We start from the raw sequence: 23115 nt of genomic DNA, 5'->3' as shown, positions 1-23115 counted from the left end.
TGGCCACTGCTGATTTTCCAATTTGCTAGCATATTGAGTGCAGCAGTCTTACAGCATCATCTTTAGGATTTGAAATAGCTCAACTGGAATTCCATCACCTCCACTAGGTTCGTAGTGATGTTCGTAGTGATGCTTTCTAAGGCCCACTTGACTTCACATTCCAGGATGTCTGGCTCTAGGTGAGTGATCACACCATCATGATTATCTGGGTCGTGAAGATCTTTTTTGTACAGTTCTTCTGTGTATTCTTGCCACCTCTTCTTAATATCTTCTGCTTCTGTTTGCTCCATACCATTTCTGTCCTTTATTGAGCTGATCTTTGCATGAAATATTCTCTTGGTATCTCTAATTTTCTTGAAGAGATCTCTAGTCTTTCCCATTCTGTTGTTTTCCTCTATTTCTTTGCACTGATCACTGAGGAAGGCTTTCTTATCTCTTCTTCCTATTCTTTGGAACTCTGCATTCAAATGGGTATATCTTTCCTTTTCTCCTTTGCTTTCCATTTATCTTCTTATCACAGTTATTTGTAAGGCCTCCTCAGACAGCCATTTTGTTTTTTTGCATTTCTTTGTCTTGGGGATGGTTTTGCTCCATGTCTCCTGTACAATGTCATGAACCTCTGTATGTAATTTAGCAGGCATTCTGTCTATTAGATCTAGTCTCTTAAATCTACTTCTCACTTTCACTGTATAATTATAAGTGATTTGATTTAGGTCATACCTGAATGGTCTAGTGGTTTTCCCCACTTTCTTCAATTTAAGTCTGAATTTGGCAATAAGGAGTTCATGATCTGAGCCACAGTCAGCTCCTGGTCTTGTTTTTGGCTGCATGTATAGAGCTTCTCCACCTTGGCTGCAAAGTTGGCCTTCTGGTGATGTCCATGTGTAGAGTCTTCTCTGTGTTTGCTATGACCAATGCTTTCTCTTGGAAAAACTTTATTAGCCTTTCCCCTGCTTCATTCCATATTCCAAGGCCAAATTTGCCTGTTACTCCAGGTGTTTCTTGACTTCCTACTTTTGCATTCCAGTCCCCTATAATGAAAAGGACATCTTTTTTGGGTGTTACCTAAAAGGTCTTGTAGGTCTTCATAGAACCGTTCAACTTCAGCTTCCTCAGCGTTTATTTCTGGTCGGGGCATAGATTTGGATTACCGTGATACTGAATAGTTTGCCTTTGAAACGAGCAGAGATCATTCTGTTGTTTTGGAGATTGCATCCAAGTACTGCATTTCAGATTCTTTTGTTGACTATGATGGCTGCACCATTTCTTCTAAGGGATTCCTGCCCACAGTAGTATATATAATGGTCTTCTCAGTTAAATTTACCCATTCCAGTCCATTTTAGTTTGCTGATTCCTAAAATGTCGACTTTCCCTCTTGCCATCTCCTGTTTGACCGTTTCCAATTTGTCTTATTTCATGGACCTAACATTCCAGGTTCCTATGCAATATTGCTCTTTGCAGCATCGGACCTTGCTTCTATCACCAGTCACATCCACAACTGTGTTTCAGTTTTGCTTTGGCTCCATCCCTTCATTCTTTCTGGATTTATTTCTCCACTAATCTCCAGTAGCATATTGGGCACCTACCGACCTGGGAAGTTCCTCTTTCCGTATCCTATCATCTTGCCTTTTCATACTGTTCATGGGGTTCTCAAGGCAAGAATACTGAAGTGGTTTGCCATTCCCTTCTCCAGTGGACCATATTCTGTCAGACCTTTCCACCATGACCGTCCCATCTTGGGTGGCCCCACATGGCATGGCTTAGTTTCATTGAGTTAGACAAGGCTGTGGTCCATGTGATCAGATTGGCTAGTTTTCTGTGATTGCGGTTTCAGTGTGTCTGCCCTCTGATGCCCTCTCTTAGCGCCTACTGTCTTACTTGGGTTTCTCTTACCTTGGACGTGGGGTATCTCGTCACGGCTGCTCCAGCAAAGTGCAGCCACCACTCCTTACCTTGGACGTGGGGTATCTTCTCATAGCTGCTGCTCCTGACCTTGTACGTAAATTAGTTAGCATGGTTCTAATCAAACAAATTGATGAAATATATTTAGTATTATTTTTGTGTGAAAGTAATTGTGGTTTTGCCTTTTTGTGTTGAACTTTGCCAGTTGATATTGGAATAAATTCTTCAGTGAATTCTCTTATATTATACATCATTTTAATGTGCATTTCTCACTTTATGTATTTGCTAATGATTTATTACTTTCTGTTTATTTCATATTGATTTTAAACTATAGAAATGATGTTAGACAAAAAGTAAATTTGAGTGGTCTTTTTATTGGGGTTCAAAATTGGTCACAAAGCAGTGGAGACAACTCAACATCAACAAAGCATTTGGCCCAGGAACTGTTAATGAACAGTGCAGTGGTACAGTGCAGTGCAGTGGTGGTTCAAGAAGTTTTGCAAAGGAGGCTAGAGCTTTCAATATGAGGAGAGTAGTGGCCAGCCTTTGTAAGTTGACAATGCCCATTTGAGAGAAATCATCAAAGCAGATCCCTTACAACTGAACAAGAAGTTGTTCACGAACTCAATGTCCCCCATTCTATAGTCATTCAGCATTGAAAGAAAATAGGAAAGGTTAAAAATCTCAATAAGTGAGTGCCTCATGAGCTGACTGAAAATTTTTAAAAAATCGTCTTTTTGAAGTGTTGTCTTCTGTTATTCTACTGAACAATAACAAACAATTTCTCAATCAGATTGTGATGTAGAATGAAAAGTGGATTTTATACAACAATCAGCAATGATCAGCTAGTGGTTGGACTGAGAAGAAGCTCCAAAGCTCTTCCCAAAGCCAGAACTTGCACCCAAAAATGGTCATGGTCACTGTTTGGTGATCTGCTGCCTGTCTAATCCACTACAACTTTTTGAATCCTGGTGAAACCATTACATCTGAGAAGTATGCTCAGAAAATCAATGAGATACACCAAAACTGCAATGCCTGCAGCCAGTATTGGTCAACAGAAAGGGCCCAATTGCCCAATTCTTTCCACAACAATACCTAACCATGCATTGCACAACCAGCACTTCAAATGTTGAACGATTGGGCTAAAAAGTTTTGCCTCATCCACCATATTCATCTGACCTCTTGCCTACAGACTACCACTGTTTCAAGCATCTCAACAACTTTTTGCAGAGGAAATGCTTTCTCAATAAGCAAGAGGCAGAAACTGCTTTCCAAGAACTCACGGAATCCTGAAGCACGGATTTTTATGCTACAGAAATAAACAAACATTTCTCATTGGCAAAAACATGTTGATCATAATGGTTCTTATTTTGATTAATAAAGATATGTTTGAGTTTAGTTAAAATGATTTAAAAGTCATGGTCTGAAACTACAGTTACTTTTGTACTAACTTAATATTACACTTGCTGGGATTAAGCTATATAAAGAATGAAAAAGAAATATTCTATTTTAAACTTTCAATATGTTTAAGTAACTATAATTAGGAGATCTAATGTAGTATATATTATTATTCATACAATTATTATTTTAAGCATGTACAAATGTTCTATGGTTTTGTGTTATGATAGTAGAATGAAATATAAGGGTATTTCAGATTATACTGCAGATTTTCCTAATTTAGACTAGTCTATAAGTAATAAATGACTTAAAAACCAAGCCCCAATTTTCTTCTCTGAATAGAATTGCCACCTAACAGAGTCACCTGAAGCTTTAGTTATTATTTAGAAACATGATCTGAATTAAGATTCTCTGCATCATTCACTGGCCTAACTCATGCTTCTCATAGAATTATCTCAATCAATACTAATTGAGGGCTCACAGTGTGTATGGTTCTGGATGAACAATTTTAATTTAAAAGGTAGAAATGCATTACATACCTGTGGCATTTAGCTCAACTTGAAGTAGTTTTTGATAATTAGACTTAATCATAACAATTTCAGTTCTCATCTTATGCATTTGGTCAAACTTTGCTTGATGATTTATTCATTCATTCATTCTGAAAACTATGATTAGTGCCATTATGAGTCAAGCACTGTACTAATACTAGGGAATACAGGGATGATTTTATCACAACCCCCACTCTTTAGAGGCTCACAATCTAAAGGTGGAATCAGCCAGGAAACATTTATACTGCTATGATAAGTGCATAAAATTCCTTTAGAGAATAAAAGAAAGATCTTTTAAGTCTATCTGAAAGAACCACGAAAGACTAGGATGAAGCAGCTTTAAGAAAAATTAAATTACTTTATCAATTTTTATATTAAGAATTAATTTCATTAGAGACATTTTGAAAATTAAATTAAGATGAAATATTGAGTTAAGCATCCATGATTCCACCACTCAAGGATAATTATTGCCAGCGTGTTGGTGAATATCCTTATGTCAGCAAAAACTGTGAATATACACACACATAAATGTAACATATATGTATGCATACACACACGCATATATATATTTCACATAACACGATCATGGGAGCAGATACAGTTATGCTATCTTTAGTGTTTCTTACCTCACGTTCTTGCTTAATTGTTTTTCTTGGTTATATTTCCAGATAAACAAATATTCACTTGAATAGATTTTCTAATGAATGACAGGAATTCTGTGATACAAATATACTGCAATTTGTTTAATTACTGTGATAAAAATGTGAGATACTTTTCTCAAAACACAATATGCATGAATGGAAATCCAACAGAAATAGCATGCAATTGAGTTTGATCAAACGTGTGCTTGAACCACAATCAGTGTTCAGTGGGAAACACACACACACACACACAGTTTGATGTAAGGGATGTGGGATCAGAGAAAATGGCAATGATGCAAACCATGTTGAAAAACTAGAAATAAAACCCACACTGGTTTACAGTAGGATCACCCAGAATCTCAAATTATGTACAAATGTGTCACAGAGTAATCCATTTCCTCAGGGAGTTTAGCACAAAGAATCAACTAAGTCTTAAGAATCCATTTGACAAATCAAATTTTTAAGTGTTCTGTCATTAAACTATCTTAATAATTTGTCATAATAATTTATAATCTTATTATAATTTGTTATAATAATTTCTTATAAATAAGTTATAAGATCAGAAGAGGGTTTAAACCTCTGTCACTACATTGTAAAAATTTTCTCAATCTAGATTAAATAACAAGGTAGTCACCATCTTCAAGTCAAATGACTCAAACAATATAGCAAAACTTCCATTTAAACTTGCTATGAGCGTATTCTATACAAGCAAACAGTTAAACAACTGTCCAAATATTTATGATAAGATACTTCTCAAGATGCGATTGCTTGTCTCAACTGTAAGGAAAATGTCTCATCTTTCCAATAGCTTCGGTTAAGTACTGGTGAGAATCTCTGAATATTCATTAAATTTTCTCTCTGATAAGTGAAATTTTGCATCTTGATTTTCACTTTCCAAGAACATGATATTGAAAGTTGTCTGCAGACAGAAAGCCAGGCCTGGATTCTTCTGGAATATTTAATCCTAATATACACTTACTTTTAAATTGAACAATTCTGTGCAAGGGGAATCCACTTGACTGGTACATCTTAACTGCAGGTGGATTTGGAAGAGAACTAATTTGGGTCCAGGATTAGCTGGATGTGTTAGAAGGAACAATTCTCTAGATTGCTGATTCTGATGTTAATAACCCAGATGTTAGTAAAAGCTGCCAGCTGGGAACACAATGACCAAATTCCCTGCATATGTACTCTAATGATGATGAGTGAATCATTTGACCAAAACTAGCATTTTTGGCTTAACTGACTACTAAGGCTTATAACCTTGTTGCCTCTGCTTAAGACACAATGTAGAAATTTAACAAAATGGATGCTATTTAAAAATCCACTCTCTGCTTGCTAGTTTTGTGTATCTGGAGTATATTTTGCCTTTGTATTTTGATTGTTTCCTAAGAGACCTAAGTTATGCATAGTTTATTTCACATGTTCCATCATAGAAAATAAGGAAATACATGGTGATCCAGTTCCCAACTGCATTCCTACCCATCTATGAACAGAAATGCTATTTGAAGTCATTTGAATCAGGTATAAAAGGGCCAACATTTGAAATGACAGTGTTTTGCCTGTGTTAGCCTGTGCTCCCTTATAACACAGCTATAAGGAACTAGACAGAGAAGTTAAAGATATGATGAAATATCTTTATCATTTGGTGGGAAGATTTGGGAGAATGACATTGAAACACGTAAAATATCATGTAAGAAACGAGATGCCAGTCCAGGTTCGATGCACGATACTGGATGCTTGGGGCTAGTGCACTGGGATGACCCAGAGGGATGGTATGGGGAGGGAGGAGGGAGGAGGGTCTAGGATGGGGAACACATGTATACCTGTGGCGGATTCATTTTGATATTTGGCAAAACTAATACAATTATATAAAGTTTAAAAAAAAAAAGATATGATGAAATAAAGCTTCATCAGCAAGCAAAAATGAAGTGAAACAAAGGTAATATTGTTTCCTACAGTAGTACTCTTTCCATTCGTGAACAGATGAATGTGACATCAAAAGGAATTTAGCTCAATATGATTGTCATTACTACACAGCTGATTTAATTGCACTGTATACAGTCTAAAGCTACGTCTGCCAGACTTTAGTGTCTTTTTCTTTTTTGTGGTCTGGGACAATGAGATGTGCAACTACACTATCCTATATTTCCCTGCTAATGTGTTTTCCATCATGTAGATAGTATCCATGAGGAAGATATTTAAAATTAAACCACCAAAGTCTGTGTAGGATTCAGTAGTCAATTTATTTGTTCTTCCCTTTTGAGACTGGCAGAGAAAGGAAATCTATATAATTAGAATAATTTCTCAAATTTAATAGCACGTGAATACTTTTCTCAATAGCCTATCTAAATCCTTATAAGCAAAATGTGAGCTAAACACTAAGTATATCATCAACTTCTCAAATCTATTGATGTATATAGAGATAAAAATAGAGAAATTTTTTAGTCAAGCATATTCTATAAATTCTCATCTTTTGCACAGCATGAAAACATTTCAGAGTTTCTCAGATTGATGAAGAGAAATGCCTCATTAAATGACATAGAGCCCCATGCAGTATTACAAAAACAGCATGGACTGTGTTATACAATGTTATTCCTTAGATCCAGCAAAGAGAAATTTCTGTGTAGAAACTAGAGAATTTGTTCAAAAACTGAAAACAGGATAGAAAACCTCTTATTTTAAAATAGACCCAAAAAGTTTCTTTATGTACACTTAGTATTTCATTATGTAAACTAGTAATAAAGCAATAGGATATATGTAATAGGGCTAACATATATTTCTTCTTGACTTTAAATATGATGTTTACTCTAGGTTTTGAGTAGATGCCAATTAGCAAGCTAAAGAAGTTCTTTTCTATTCCTGTTTTTCTAAGAGGTTTTATTATTTGTGTTTGGTGGTTTTTCTGCATCCTTTAAAATAAGTAAAGGAATTTTCTCCTTTACTCTGTTAAAAATATGAATTACATTATTAAATTTTCTAAGTTTAAATAATCTTTGTAGTTCAAGGGTTAAATTTTACTTGGCCATAATATCTTTAAATACACAACTTGGGTGTGACTTTTAATATTTAGGTGGATTTCTTCAACTACAACACAAGTGAATTTATGCTACATTTTTCATTTTGCATTTTTTCCGTGTCCTGTTCTGATATTAAAGTAAGAAAATCTTAGTATAAAACTTTAGAAGTCCTCAGGTTCTGCCTAGATTTTGGACAATTTGTTGAAGATTAGGTAAAATTTACCTATATATCTTCAAATTTTTATGCTTTGGGGGAAAGATTTTTAAAAACTATTGATTAAGATTATAAATAAGTTAGACATTACTATGTTTTTATTTATTATTCAGTCAATTTTGGAATTCTATTTTCCATAAAATTGCCCTGAAAGTAATTTATCTATATACTATTATCCACAATTCTATTGGGATTTGTCAATCACTACAGTCTCTGAATTTATATGCTATTTAAAATTTTACTTTATTTATTGATTAATTGATTTATTGATTGCTATTCAAGAACTCTGAAAAAATAATCAGAAGCATATAGGTTGAAGAAGGACACCAAAATTTGATGTGCCACTCGACCAGCATTGAGTTTACCATCTGTGTTCTCAGATACATGGATGTGAGAACTGTGATAGAGTTAGAGCCTTGGGAGAAACCTTTTAGTTCTGATTCAAGGGATGGTAAAGGGAACTCCTAAGTACAGAAAAAGTAGAGGTAAACACTCTGTTTTGTTTTTTTCTCACTCTTTTTTCTCTATTGTTTTACATCCCAGGCCCAAAGCAATTTTATGGTGACAACTGTGACAGCAGTAGTCACAGCAGTAATCACAGCAAGTGTGATTCTGCAGGATCCCAAACTCTGAGGGTTTGGAAACTGCTTCTATATTATGAAGCTGTATTTCCATGAGGGCAGGCAGACCCTCATTGCTTTTTGTTTGTTACTCTCTGTTCTCCTGTCACGTGGCCTTGGGCATGACACAATTGTGCAAGTGAACAATTTCTAGCAAGAGGAATTTTAGGGAAGAAAAGAATACAAAAATAAATTATCAGAATGACAGCATAATTTCAGAAAGTTAACAATGCATAAAGCTGTTAATGAACTTCTGGGTTCACTCCAACCTATACCTTCTTGGACTTAAATCTAGGTTAGATTAAAGACCCTAAGACTGAACTAATATGCAGACTTTATGCAGATGTCTGATGAACCACTTAGTGTACATACATGGGACAAATCGGAACAGCATCTCCAAACTATGAAAACTGAACTGATTTTTGCAACCACTGCACAGAAGGGGGTTAGAATCTGTAGCCTGAAGCCTAGCAAACCATCCTGATCTACAGGTCAATTGCCCATCAATAGAAAAAATTGTCAACGTTAACCATAAGACTGATACAGCACTTTATTCTCATATTGTAATTCTCAGAATGACCAGGCTACAATCCAAAATTACTTGGGATGAGAAGAATCATGAAGATCTCAATTGTCAGTGAAAAAGAAAATCAACAGTTCCCCAAAATAAGATGACATAAATGATGGAATTATTCAAATAATTTTTAGAGCAGTAATTATAGAAAAGTTAATCTTCCAGACTGCAAAGGATGTGCAAGACTTTTGGCTTCATCTTCGAGTTACAGTCTAATGACAAAATTAGAGGGAAGAATCCACGCAAGAGCACCCTAACCTCTGGAACCAACCGAGATTTCAGAGGTTTCTCCAAACCACCCTCAGATCTGATAATTCACTAGACTCACTGACAGTCAGGTCAATCCTACTCTTAAAGATTAGAAATATGGATTGTCCCTACCAAAGAAAAGACCTACTGAAGATTTTGAGCACAGGAGAAATGTCTTGGATCTGTATTCTGGACCCATAACTCTGTTACATTCAGCTTGAATTGGAGAGGGAAGGAGAAATTAGGGAAACATGTTGATTAGGGCATGAACTAGTACAGATAAAACAAGAATATTTACTTTCTTATTTCTAAATATGTAACAATATGTGAATGTAGTTTATATGAGTTAATTTCTCTGCTTTTAAAATTAATTTTAGTTAATTATCCTGCATTTGCCTATTAGCATAATTTGATCTAATTGCATGTTTAATGTAAATGGTTCTAATCACATAATTTGTATGTGTTAATGACATAATTAGATGATGCACAATTATAGTTTTAATGATGTCATAAAATCTGTATAAGGCATGGTTAAACATAAGCCTACCACAAAACAGGGACATGCCTCTTGAGGTCAAAGATTGTGGGAAGTGGGAGGGACTATACATTGTGTAGTTCAATTCACTCATTTAACAAGTATTATTTTACCAAAGAGCACAAAATGGGCATTTTTAAGCATCATCTTAAATTCATTTTTCATCTCTATACACTAAGTGAGTTTCAATTAAAAAAAATAAAAGGGAATAAGACCTTCACTGCACTAGTCCTCTGAAAAGAGAAGGATTTCTTGGGATAAAGAATAGATTGATGTATGGGATGGTTCTCAGCTCATTTAATTAATTTATTCATTCATTCATCTGACATTTACCAGAAATCCGCATACTTTCTGCCCTTAACCCAGGTCTTCTTGACCACAGAACATTAGATCTGAAATGATATATTGAATTGCCTCTCATGAATAAGACTAAATCTACAGTAATAAAAGGCGAAATATACATAAATTGCACAATACACTTCAGAGCATTCTATAACAAAGAACTAACTAGTGTTGTAGAGGAATGAAAAATTTAATGTGCTTTTAGGAATTTGGAAAGGTTTATAGAGGGATGATAAGTGAGTTACATCATAAAGGGGAAGCAGGAATTTAACAACTAGAGAAGAGAGGCAATTCTGTCAGAAGCAACAATTTTTCAAAGGTAAATTATTATTACAAAACCTTGTGTGCCTGAGTGCCAAATTAGGATTTGTGTGAAGAAAATGATGATGTTGGATACTTAGTTCAGGGCTACAGTATGAGACACCATTTACCATACTAAGAGTTATAGTTCTTTCTTATAGACAATGAAAAATTGATAAAGGCTTTTTAATCTAGAAAGTTATGTGATATGAATTGGGTTTTAGATGACAACTCTGGGGACAGAGTGAGAGTAGCTTAGAGAAATGATGTGAATTACAAAGAAATGAGAGAGAAGGTTTTTAATAATTAGTTTAAATAAAATAATGGAGGTAAGCTAAAGATGTAGAAATGGAAATGAAAATGAATATGTAAATGATGTACATGTTCTAGTGATATTATCATGAGAATGTCATAAGTGCAGTTAGAGATCAAATATAGTATGAACATAGAAAAAGCTAAAATTATGTATTATTAGCTCAATGAATGGGCAATAGTAATGGGAAGTATCACCCATTAAACTGGATAGATGGAAATAATTCAAGCTAAGAAATAGGGCAACAAGAACAGACTTGGGGATGAAAATGATTTCATTTCACATGTGTTGAAAATGTGATCCAGATAAGAATATATCTTTCATAAACTACATTTTTCACACTTCAGTCATTTGAACATAATTTTCACAATCTTTTGTCAATCTCATCATCTGTATTGTAATTTACTAAATGCTTATCTTTAAATTGATTCCATTTTTATCTACATACACTTATATTAGGAAGACCTAGTACCTGTGTCATAAGTGGAAACAAATGCCCATATGTGGGCAAACAAACCTGTGCCCATATGTTCATTGTCCAGTAGGACCCACTCTGATTGGTTAATTCACTCTTTGGCTCTAGGTATGGAATTAATATGCAGCATAACTTATCCATCATTCTCAAATAATAAAAAGCTCTCCCATCACTTTAAATCAAATATTCTGTTCAATAATAGTATCTGATTCAGTGTAATTATCAATACCGGTGATTCAGAGAGTGAAGAATCCGCCTGCCATGTTGGAGACCTGGGTCTGACCCCTGGGTTGGGAAGATCTCCTGGAGAAGGGAATGGCTACCCACCCCAGTATTCTTGCCTGGAGAATTCCATGGACAGAGGAGCCTGGTGAGCTACAGTTCATGGGCTGCAAAGAGTCAGACATGACTAAGTGACTAACACTACCTCCCCACCTCTTAGCCTTTATTTTAATTTTAACCCCCTTCTCAATTTGAACCAGCTGCTTGCAATAAGACTGCCACAGGAAAAGTAATCAGATTACTCTTTCTCTTAAAATCCACTCATACACTTCCTCCTAGCTTGCTAATTGTAGTTCTGACATATCAGCATTGAACATAGGGAGAGGAATAAGAGGCAATGAGCAGGGAAATCTCATTTAACCTTCCAGTGGTATACTGCATTTGGCATTTTATTTCTTGGGGGAGAAGGAGCTTTGTAATTTCCACATATATCATCCTCTTGGCAGGCGAGCCTCCAATATCCTCTGGACAACCAGTAGTAAGTAGACCGCACAGCATCTGTTTGCAGAGTTATTCTTTCTCTTTCAGATGCCTTTCTTTGAAAGAACAATTCTGTGTTGTGTCTTTTCTATGTGTGGTCTTTAACTGGCCCTCTAATATGCTGGTATGTTTTGCTTCAGCCAGACTCTTATCTTTTAAATAAATTCAAAAAAATTATCACAGGTTTTCAAAAGAATTACATTACCTATCCTTCCTTTCTTGGTCTCTTTACCAATCTCATTTATAGGTTGAAAGTAAATAGTCATATAAAGATTACAACAATAGTTTTCAATCAATTCCTTTGAAAATCTACCCTAAAGGGTCTGGCATACCATTTTGAAATATGAAAGTAGATGGTGCCTACTGTCCTTGGATCTCAGATGAAACAAAAAAAAAGTCACATTTAAGTACTTATTAATAATACATTTTGATGTGTTTTGCTGTTGGAATATATTAGTGCATTTAAGCTAAGTGACACTTGCTATTTCAAGGTCTGCTTTTCACCACACATCTTGGAAACTGAGCTCTTATATATCTATATCATCATTTGCTAAGCAAATCAAGTTGGAGAAAAGTAGATTCTTCATCAGTTCTTCTCCAATTACTACTGTTATTCAGTATAACAGTAAGCTAATCATGAAGTCTTCGAATGCTAAATAGAAGTTATTTATTTAACTCAGAATTTGTCTTTATTTTTAGAGGGGAAATAAAAGAAATCTAATATTATTTCTTGATTTTTTTGAGTTTAAACATCTGTTCTTACATACTTTAGAGGGACCAACACATTAGGTTTGAAACAAGGCCTTACATTTCTAAGCAGTAATTTATTTTCTTTTGATCCCAGTGTAAGAAAATGATGGTTGTCTTTAGCAATGCCTCCTTGTTCCTTACTGATGCTGCTGTTGGGAGTATTTGCGACTTGATTAAGTTGCCAGGAATGCACACAATCATGCAGTATGGCTATCAAAGATGTGATTAAATGTACAGGATTCATTGTACATGTATACAAGATTCTTATGGTATCCCTTATCATAAGAAAACCTCAACAACACTTTCCTAACATCAAATCTCTAGCTCTGCCTGTCTTATTTGAGTCTGACAGAAGAAAATAGTACAGTTGACTAAATTTATATTTACCAAAAGGTTTGGTAAATGAAGGTTAGATACAGTTCAACTAAAAGGACATAATTCATACCAGTATCAACAGACTAGAAACAGCAACCAAAATTCTATTAAATTGCACATCCAGGCAAGTATTCAAAAGAGATACATATATGTACATGAGACAAGAGGCAACTCTACACATGGATATCACCAGATAGTCAACACCCAAAACAGATTATATTCTTTGCAGCCAAAGATGGAGAAGCTCTAAACAGTCAGTAAAAATAAGACTGGGAGCTGCCTGTGGCTGAGATCATGAATTCATTGCAAAATTCAGACTTAAATTGAAGAAAGTAGGGAAAATCACTAGGCAATACCAAAGAACGTTCATACTACCACATATTGCACTCATTTCACAAGCTAGCAAGGTAACACACAAAATCCCTCAAACTAGGATTCAACATTACATGAACTGAGAAATTCCACATGTAGAAGCTGGATTTAGAAAAGGCAGAAGAACCAGAGATCAAATTGCCAATATCCATCAGATCATAGAAAAATCAAGGCAGTTTCATAAAAATATCTGCTTCATTGATTACACTAGAGCCTTTGATTGTGTGGAACACAACAAACTGAAAATATCTTAAAAGATGTGTGAATATCAGGCCACCTTACCTGCCTTTTGAGAAACCTGTATGCATGGCAAGAAGCGACAGTTAGAACCACACAGGGAATAATGGACTGATTCCAAACTGGGAAAGGAGTATATCAAGGCTGTATATTGTCACCCTGCTTATTTAACTCCTATGCAGAGTACATCATGTGAAATGCCAGGCTGGATGAAGCTCAAGTTGGAATCAAGATTGCTGGAGAAATGTCAATAACCTCAGATATGCAGATGATACCATCCTAATGACAGAAATCAAATAGCAACTAAAAAGCCTCTTGATGAAGGTTAAATAGGAGAGTGAAAAAGCTGGCTTAAAACTCAAGAGTCAAAAAACCAAGGTCACGATTTCCATTCTCACTTCATGGCAAATAGATGGTGAAACAATGACAGACTTTATTTTCTTGGGCTCCAAAATCACTACGGATGGTTACTGCATCATTAATTAAAAGATGCTTGCTCCTTGGAAGAAAAATTATAACAAACCTACACATAGCGTGTTAAAAAACAGAGACATCACTTTGCCAACAAAGGTCCATCTAGTCAAACCAGTGGTTTTTCCAGTAGTCATTCACAGATGTGAGAGCTGGACAATAAAAAAGGCTGAGCACGGAAGAATTGATCTTTAGAACTGTGGTTCTGGAGAAGACTCTTGAGAGTTCCTTGGACTGCAAGAAGATCAAACTACTCAATCCTAAAGGAAATCAACCCTGAATATTCATTGGAAGGGCCAAAGCTGAAGCTCCAATACTTTGGCCACCTGCTAGGAAAAGCTGACTCATTGGAAAAGACCCTGAAGCTGGGAAAGATTGAAGGCAGAAGGAGAAGTGGGACTTAGAGAATGAGATAGTTAGATGGCATCATTGGCTCAATGGACATGAGTATGGGAAAACTCTGGCAGACAGTGAAAAACCGGGAAGCCTGGAATGCTGCTGTCCATGTGGTCACAACAAGTCAGACACACCTGAGTGACTGAACAAGGAAGAGCAAATATTCTAAAAAGATAAAATATTTTCTTTCTTTGAACCATTTGATATATATGTATCCAATGTATGTATGTATATATATATATATATACATATATATATATACACACACATAACAATATTATTCAGACTCAAAAAGAAGGAAATTCTTACATATGCTACAACATAGATGAACCTCAGAGACATTATGCTAAGTGAAAGAAACAAGACAGAAAGTGACAAATTTTGTAGGAATTCACTTTATGAGGGTTTCTAGAGTAGTCCAACTTATAGAGATAGACAATAGAATAGTGGTTGTTAGGGGAATGGGGAAAGGGATTTAGAATTTATTTTTTAAAGGGTAAAAATTTGCAGTCATGCAAGCTGAAAATAGTTATGGGCATGAATAGTGGTGAAGGTTGCAGATATGAATGTACTTAGTGCCACTGAATGTTACACCTAAAAATGGTTAAAATCACACAATTTATGTTGTGTATATTTTAGTACAATTTTAAAAAGTGAAAGGTGGACAAGCATAGTGTCTGGAAATTAAAAAGGTGGAACCTGTCAGGCCCTCTTGCCCCATGCTCTCATGACCTCCCACCCCATGATCTGTAAACAATGACTTTGCACAGCGCTGAGATCATTTATAGCACTGCGTATGCATCACTCCAGTATTCTTGCCTGGAGAATCCCATGGACGGGGGAGCCTGGAGGGCTACAGTCCACGGGGTTGCAAAGAGTCGGGCACGACTGAGTGACTTCACTTTCACTTTCATGCATGTTACAGGGTACTCACTTGGTCACAGGTTACTTTGTGCCATTTCTCTGTAGGAGTTTCACCATGAAAGCCCTGGCTGCTGCTGCATTGGGGCTACACTGGAGTGACATTATGGTTATGAAGCCATAACCATAATGGCTTCATTATGGCTATGTTATGGTTATATTGGAGAAGCAACCCCACATCCAAGGAGTGGTGGCTGTGTGGACACAGGAGGGCCGAGAGGAATTAATCCACATTCAAGGCCAGGAGGGGCAGCTGTGAGGAGATACCTCTCATCCAAGGTAAGGAGCAGTGGCTGCACTTTGTTGGAGCAGCCAAGAAGAGATACTCCACCAAGGTAGGAGACCAAGGTAGGAGAAACCCAAGTAAGATGGTAGGTGTTGTGAGAGGGCATCAGAAGGCAGACACACTGAAACCACAATCACAGAAAACTAGCCAATATGATCACATGGACCACAGCCTTGTCTAACTCAATGAAACTAAGCCATGCCATGTGGGGCCAGCCAAGACGGACGGGTCATGGTGGAGAGGTTTGACAGAATGTGGTCCACTAGAGAAGGGAATGGCAAACCATGTCAGTATTCTTGCCTTGAGAACCTCATGAACAATATGAAAAGGCAAAATGATAGGATACTGAAAGAGGAACTCCCCAGGTCGGTAAGTGCCCAATATGCTACTGGAGATCAGTGGAGAAATAACTCCAGAAAGAATGAAGGGATGGAGCTAAAGCAAAAACAATAACCAGTTGCGGATGTGACTGGTGATAGAAGCAAGGTCTGATGCTGTAAAGAGCAATATTGCATAGGAACCTGGAATATTAGGTCCATGAATCAAGGAAAATTGAAAGTGGTCAAACAGGAGATGGCAAAGGTGAACATCGACATTCTAGGAATCAGCGAACTAAAATGGCCTGGAATGGGTGAATTTAACTCAGATGACCATTATATCTATTACTGTGGGCAGGAATCCCTTAGAAGAAATGGAGTAGCCCTCATGGTCAACAAAACTTGGATACAATCTCAAAAATGACAGAATAATCTCTGTTAGTTTCCAAGGCAACTGTTCAACATCATGGTAATCCAAGCCTGTGCCCCAACCAGTAACGCTGAAGAAGCTGAAGTTGAATGGTTCTATGAAGACCTACAAGACCTTTTAGAACTAACACCCAAAAAAAGATGTCCTTTTCATTATAGGGGACTGAAATGCAGAAGTAGGAAGTCAAGAAACACCTGGGATAACAGGCAAATTTGGCCTTGGAGTACAGAATGAAGCAAGGCAAAGGCTAATAGAATTCTGCCTAGAGAATGCACTGGTCATAGCAAACACCCTCTTCCAACAACACAAGAGAAGACCCTACACATGAACATCACCAGATGGTCAACACGGAAATCAGACTTATTATATTATTTGCAGCCAAAGATGGAGAAGCTCTATACAGTCAGCAAAAACAAGACAGGGAGTTGACTGTGGCTCAGATCATGAACTCCTTATTGCCAAATTTAGACTTAAATTGAAGAAATAGGGAAAACTACTAGACCATTCAGGTATGATCTAAATCAAATCCCTTATGATTATACAGTGGAAGTGAGAAATAGATTTAAGGGACTAGTTCTGATAGACAGAGTGCCTGATGAACTATGGATGGAGGTTCAAGATAATAGACAGAAGACAGGGATCAAGACCATCCCAAGAAAAAGAAATGCAAAAAAGCAAAATGGCTGTCTGGGGAGGCCTTACAAATAGCTGTGAAAAGAAGAGAAATGAAAAGCAAAGGAGAAAAAAAAGATATAAGCATCTGAATGCAGAGTTCCAAAGAATAGGAAGGAGAGATAAGAAAGCTTTCCTCAGTGATCAATGCAAAGAAATAGAGGAAAACAACAGAATGGGAAAGACTAGAGATCTCTTCAAGAAAATCAGAGATACCAAGGGAACATTTCATGCAAAGATGGGCTTGATAAAGGACAGAATGGTATGGACCTAACAGAAGCAGAAGATATTAAGAAGAGATGGCAAGAATACACAGAAGAATGGTACAAAAAAGATCTTCACGACCCAGATAATCATGATGGTGTGATTATTCACCTAGAGCCAGACATCCTGGAATGTGAAGTCAAGTGGGCCTTAGAAAGCATCACTATGAACAAAGCTAGTGGAGGTGATGGAATTCCAATGGAGCTATTTCAAAACCTGAAAGATGATGCTGTGAAAGTGCTGCACTCAATATGCCAACAAATTTGGAAAACTCAGCAGTGGCCACAGGACTGGAAAAGGTCAGTTTTCATTCCAGTCCCAAAGAAAGGCAATGCCAAAGAATGCTCAAACTTCTGCACAATTACGCTAGTAAAGTAATGCTCAAAATTCTCCAAGCCAGGCTTCAGCAATATGTGAAACGTGAACTTCCAGATGTTCAAGCTGGTTTTAGAAAAGGCAGAGGAACCGAGATCAAATTGCCAACATCCGCTGGATCATTGAAAAAGCAAGAGAGTTCCAGAAAAACATCTATTTCTGCTTTATTGATGATGCCAAAGCCTTTAACTGTGTGGATCACAATAAACCATGGGAAATTTGAAAGAGATGGGAATACCAGACCACCTGATCTGCTTCTTGAGAAACCCATATGCAGGTCAGGAAGCAACAGTTAGAACTAGACATGGACAACAGACTGGTTCCAAATAGGAAAAAGAATGCTTCAAGGCTGTATATTGTCACCCTGCTTGTTTAACTTCTATGCGGAGTACATCATGAGAAACGCTGGGCTGGAAGAAGCACAAGCTGGAATCAAGATTGCCAGGAGAAATATCAATAACCTCAGATATGCAGATGACACCACCCTCCTGCCAAAAAGTGAAGAGGAACTAAACAACCTCTTGATAAAAGTGAAAGAGGAGAGTGAAAAAGTTGGCCTAAAGGTCAACATTCAGAAAACTAATATCATGGCATCTGGTCCCATCACCTTATGGCAAATAGATGTGGAAATAGTGGAAACAGAGTCAGACTTTATTTTGGGTAGATAGTGATTGCAGCCATGAAATTAAAAGATGCTTACTCCTTGGAAGGAAAGTTATGACCAACCTAGATAGCATATTCAAAAGCAGAGACATTACTTTGCCAACAAAGGTCCATCTAGTCAAGGCTATGGTATTTTCATTGGTAATGTATGGATGGGAGAGTTGGACTCTGATGAAAGCTGAGCGCCGAAGAATTGATGCTTTTGAACTGTGGTGCTGGAGAAGACTAAGTCCCTTGGACTGCAAGGAGATCCAACCAATCCATTCTAAAGGAGACTAGTCCTGGGTGTTCATTGGAAGAACTGATGCTAAAGCTGAAACTCCAATACTTTGGCCACCTCATGCGAAGAGTTGACTCATTGGAAAAGACTCTGATGCTGGGAAGGATTGGTGGCAGGAGGAGAAGGGGATGACAGAATATGAGATGGCTGGTTGGCATCACCGACTCTATGGACCTGAGTTTGAGTAAACTCCAGGAGTTGGTAATGGACAGGGAGGCCTGGCGTGCTGTGATTCATGGGGTCACAAAGTGTCGGACAGGACTGAGCGACTGAACTGAACTAAACTGATGGTTATGTTATAGCTGCTGCTTTGGCTGCTCTGTCAGCCAAGAGAGAGGCTGTGTTATGGCTACCGTGCCAGCTAGGAGAGAATAAATGTGTCTACAGTTCCTACGGCTCCTTCAGTCTTCTTCTAGCCTCTCAGGTTGCCCCTTGCCTACCCTGGGTTCAGCAAACAATGCAGACTCTGAACAGGATCAGTAAGACAACAGTCATTGTCGGCATGATCTGCAAGACACTAGGAGAGGGGTAACCTCTAAATGTTGGTCAGGATCAGAATAATGATGTCCTGCTACTGAGAGGAGCCTGTTTTCAAGCTCTAAGAAATGAAAAGGCTAGAGAAAATAGGATGGAATTAAGTGCTGAAAAATTATTGAGGTTCCATTTACCTACAGACAGTCAGCACTGTAATAAAGTGTTAGTTGCTAGCTGTATCTAACTCTTTGCACCCCATGGACTGTAGCCTGCCAGGCTCCTCTGTCATTGTAATTCTCTAGGCAAGAATACTGGAGGGTGTTGCCATTTCCTTCTTCAAGGGATCTTCTTGACTCAAGGATGGAAAGCTGGGTCTCCTGCCTCTGAACCACCAGGGGAAGCCCCAGTGGTATGATAGCTGCTCTTAAAAATAGCAATATGATAGATGTTCTTCTATTTCCTCCTTCACGTTGTTGTTCAGTTGTTCATGATGCTAAGTCACGTCTGAGTCTTTGTGACCCCATGGATTGCAGCACACCAGGTTTCCCTATTCTTCAGTATCTTCCAGAGTTTTCTCAAACTCATGTCCATCAGGTTGGTGATCCCATCCAACAATCTCATCCTCTATTGCCCTCTTCTCCTCCTTCCCTCAATCATTCCCAGCATCTGGGTCTTTTCCAATGAGTTGGTTCTTCACATCAGATGACCAAAGTATTGGAGCTTCAGCTTTCCCAAGCATGCATGTCATTCCCTATGTGGGTATACCTTCGATAGAAAGACCAATTATGCTGAAACTTTATTTCTGAGAATTATTTCAGCATTATAAAATATGTATTTGGAAAATTCATTTTCCATACACCTTGCATGCCATCTTTATCAACTCTCTACCCTTGCTTTTTTACTTTCCCAAACAAGTTTGGACATGAGAATTTAAACCGCTTAGCTCTGCTGGTAAACATGTTGTGTGGTCTATCCAACAGTCATTCTTCTTTTTTGTATGTATGTTCATGCTGCTTTAAGTTTGCAGCAATATTTTCAGTAAAGCATGACCTCCTCAAGTGGTAGGGGATAAACTTTGAGCTAAGCAATTAGAGTTGACCTATTCGCCTTTACCAGTGGTTCATTTTGAGGTGAGCATATGACCCAGTTTTCACCAATGAGAGTAAAGGGAAGTCTTCTGGGTCACTACTGAGGAATATTTTCTTTTCTGCTAAACAATGAAGTAAGATAAACCATCGCTTGTCTCTCTCTTCTTTCTGTGGTTGCTGGCATGTGAGAATGTGATATTCAGAGTTGAGACAGACCTGCTGTGACTCAGTAGGACACACTTCTGATGCACTGAAAAATGTAGAGCAGAGAGATGATGTAAAAGAAAGAGCTAGGTTCATATTAACATCAATGAATTGCTACATACTCTGGAATTGACTCACTTGGAGATTCTTGAAATGTAGGAAAATGGCTGTTATATTGCTTAAGGCACTTTCCATTGAGCATTTGTTTAACTCAAATTTTATCTTAATTGACACACTTCTTGCTTTTATTTATTTCAAAGGTTCAATACGTATACTAGTGGACATTAAGGAAGAGAATAAAATAAAGCCTGGTAGTGGGCTCAAGGGAGCAAAGGTGGGTGGCTTGTGTTTACACTGTTACTCTATACATTTTTTGTTAATAAATACATATTTGTGTTTGATTAATTGGCTATAAAAGCAAGGAGAAAAAGAGAAAATCAGTATTCTCTTAATCTTTTGTTATCTTATTTTCTGAATTGCATTTATAGATTCCTTCCAAGTTAATGGAAAGTTGTCATTCTTCAATTTGTAGGTTTTTGCAAAAAATTTAACTGTTGCTCACTTACATAATTTAAAAAAATATTTAACTCTAATAAAAATAGGATTTCCAAAATGTAAAATTTTTCACTTGCTTCTCTCTTTTTTGGGCGTTAAAAGCAGTCATAATTCTCACTTAAAATATTTTTCTCTCTCGAGTAGAAAGAATGAAGATGTATTATGGATGTTGAAATCCTGTTAACTTCACCAGTGATTGCTGTGTAGCTGCAGATAAGTGATTACTTTTTAATAAACTGAGATGAGACTCTTAATCATTAATAAAATTTGTCAGGTGTGGCAGAATCCCAGATGCTTGTATAATTCCTCTCATCTCCCTGCTTAAGTAAAGTCACCTGGGAAATATGGTTAATCGTTTGAAGCATGAAAATATGTCTAAATGCAGAGTTGTGAAAAAATACAGCAATGCTTTAATTTGCAGACTTGCATTCAATAACTGTAGAATGAATAAGACTTGAAGAAAATAAAAATATCAAATCTAGGATTGCTTAAGGTATAAAATGGCATTGGTGTTTGAAAATGATAGAAAAGTAAGTGAATCAGATGATCTACAGATGAAGGGAAATAATGACCTGCTTCTGAAAGTGAAACAAGATGCCTTGCATACGACCCTGAGCAGAAGACAACACTCTGTTGTGATCTAAAGGGACAGGTATATTGAACTAAACTGAATGTATTTTGGTACATTAATTTGGAATGTCTTCTCCTCCAATAGGTGATTAAAAAAAAAAAAATGTGGCAGAGGATCACGCAAAGCACAGGATTTTAGAATGTTTTTCTCAGTCATATTAAATTCAGAAGAAATAGAACTCAACTAATTTACAAAGCAGTTTCCTATTAAGCAGTTTAGCTCAGTTTATCCCTTTATTGAATAACCCTTCAGTACCAAGAATAAACTATGCTTAAATGACATTTAATTCTATTTATTAAAATATTACCATGAAATTCTTTTTTTTCCTTGTTTCACATGAATGTATCATTAAGTACTTAAATATTCAAACATTTCCTCAAATAATATGAATATGTACAGTAAATATGTACTTTAAAGGCAGTAGAAGGAAATAAATTTTCTATATTTTTTTTAAGATTTCTTCTCTCTTTTCCATTCTCCTTATCCTAGTACCTCAGTACTTGGTACAGTGATTTTTATTAGTCTCTTTGTGTTTTTTATTGAACTGTAGTTGATTAATAACAGTGTTTCTTCCATAGAAGAAATCGGAAGATTTAAATTAGCTGACTGGCTTTTTAAACTGAAATTCATGCACATATAGAAAAACGCAGCCCTATGCAACAGTTATTTGTTTAACCAGCCTGTTGCTAAGTTTTAAATATGAATTAATATATTTTTAACTTAGGAAAATTTGTTAGGCACACAAGCTCATCTCCTAATATTTCAGTCTAAAAAACCCTGATGATAAGCTGTAGTTGTTGAAAATCAACATAGTTGCTAAATGTAAAAGCCGTTGATGGCTTTAATGGCTATTTTCTAATGCCATTCCCTATGTACTCAGGGGAGCCAAGTTAAACATTTTGTAATGTTAATCTTAATAAACTATGGCATTTCAAGCTGTACAAGAAGAATTAAGGCTGAACCTACATGTATAATTCACTACTATATTCCTATTTTTAAAGGAATCAATTTCTGTGTATAAAGTGATGTTTATACCACATTAAACTTTCAGGACATTTGCTCAGCAGGCCTTAATAACTCGGCTGGTAGTGTTTTCTATAGCAGAAGATGATAATATTGACCTGTGAAGTCATAGAAGTATTCTGTGTAATAACAGCTAAAATTATTTCTAAATCTTTAAAACCCATAAAATCTTATATTGATAACCAAGTTAAGCTATACTTTCATTTTTAGTGCCTAATATTAATTTCTCCCTGAACTGTTTTGTTGGCATGATTTGAAAAATATTCTTTATATTACAGTAGATTTGAGAGAAGCTTATTTTGATTTAATCAAAACTGCATAAATAGAAACATTGAAATGTCAACGAATTAAAACTCAATGTGTATCTATGCATTTGTGTGTATTTTAATAAAGCCATTTTCAGCATTGAACATGTAGAACTAAGGTTAAAAAATACCT

This window comes from Bos javanicus, chromosome 4 (genome assembly GCF_032452875.1).
Source record: "Bos javanicus breed banteng chromosome 4, ARS-OSU_banteng_1.0, whole genome shotgun sequence".
In the NCBI taxonomy this organism is placed as follows: domain Eukaryota; kingdom Metazoa; phylum Chordata; class Mammalia; order Artiodactyla; family Bovidae; genus Bos; species Bos javanicus.
This window is presented reverse-complemented; position numbering follows the sequence as displayed.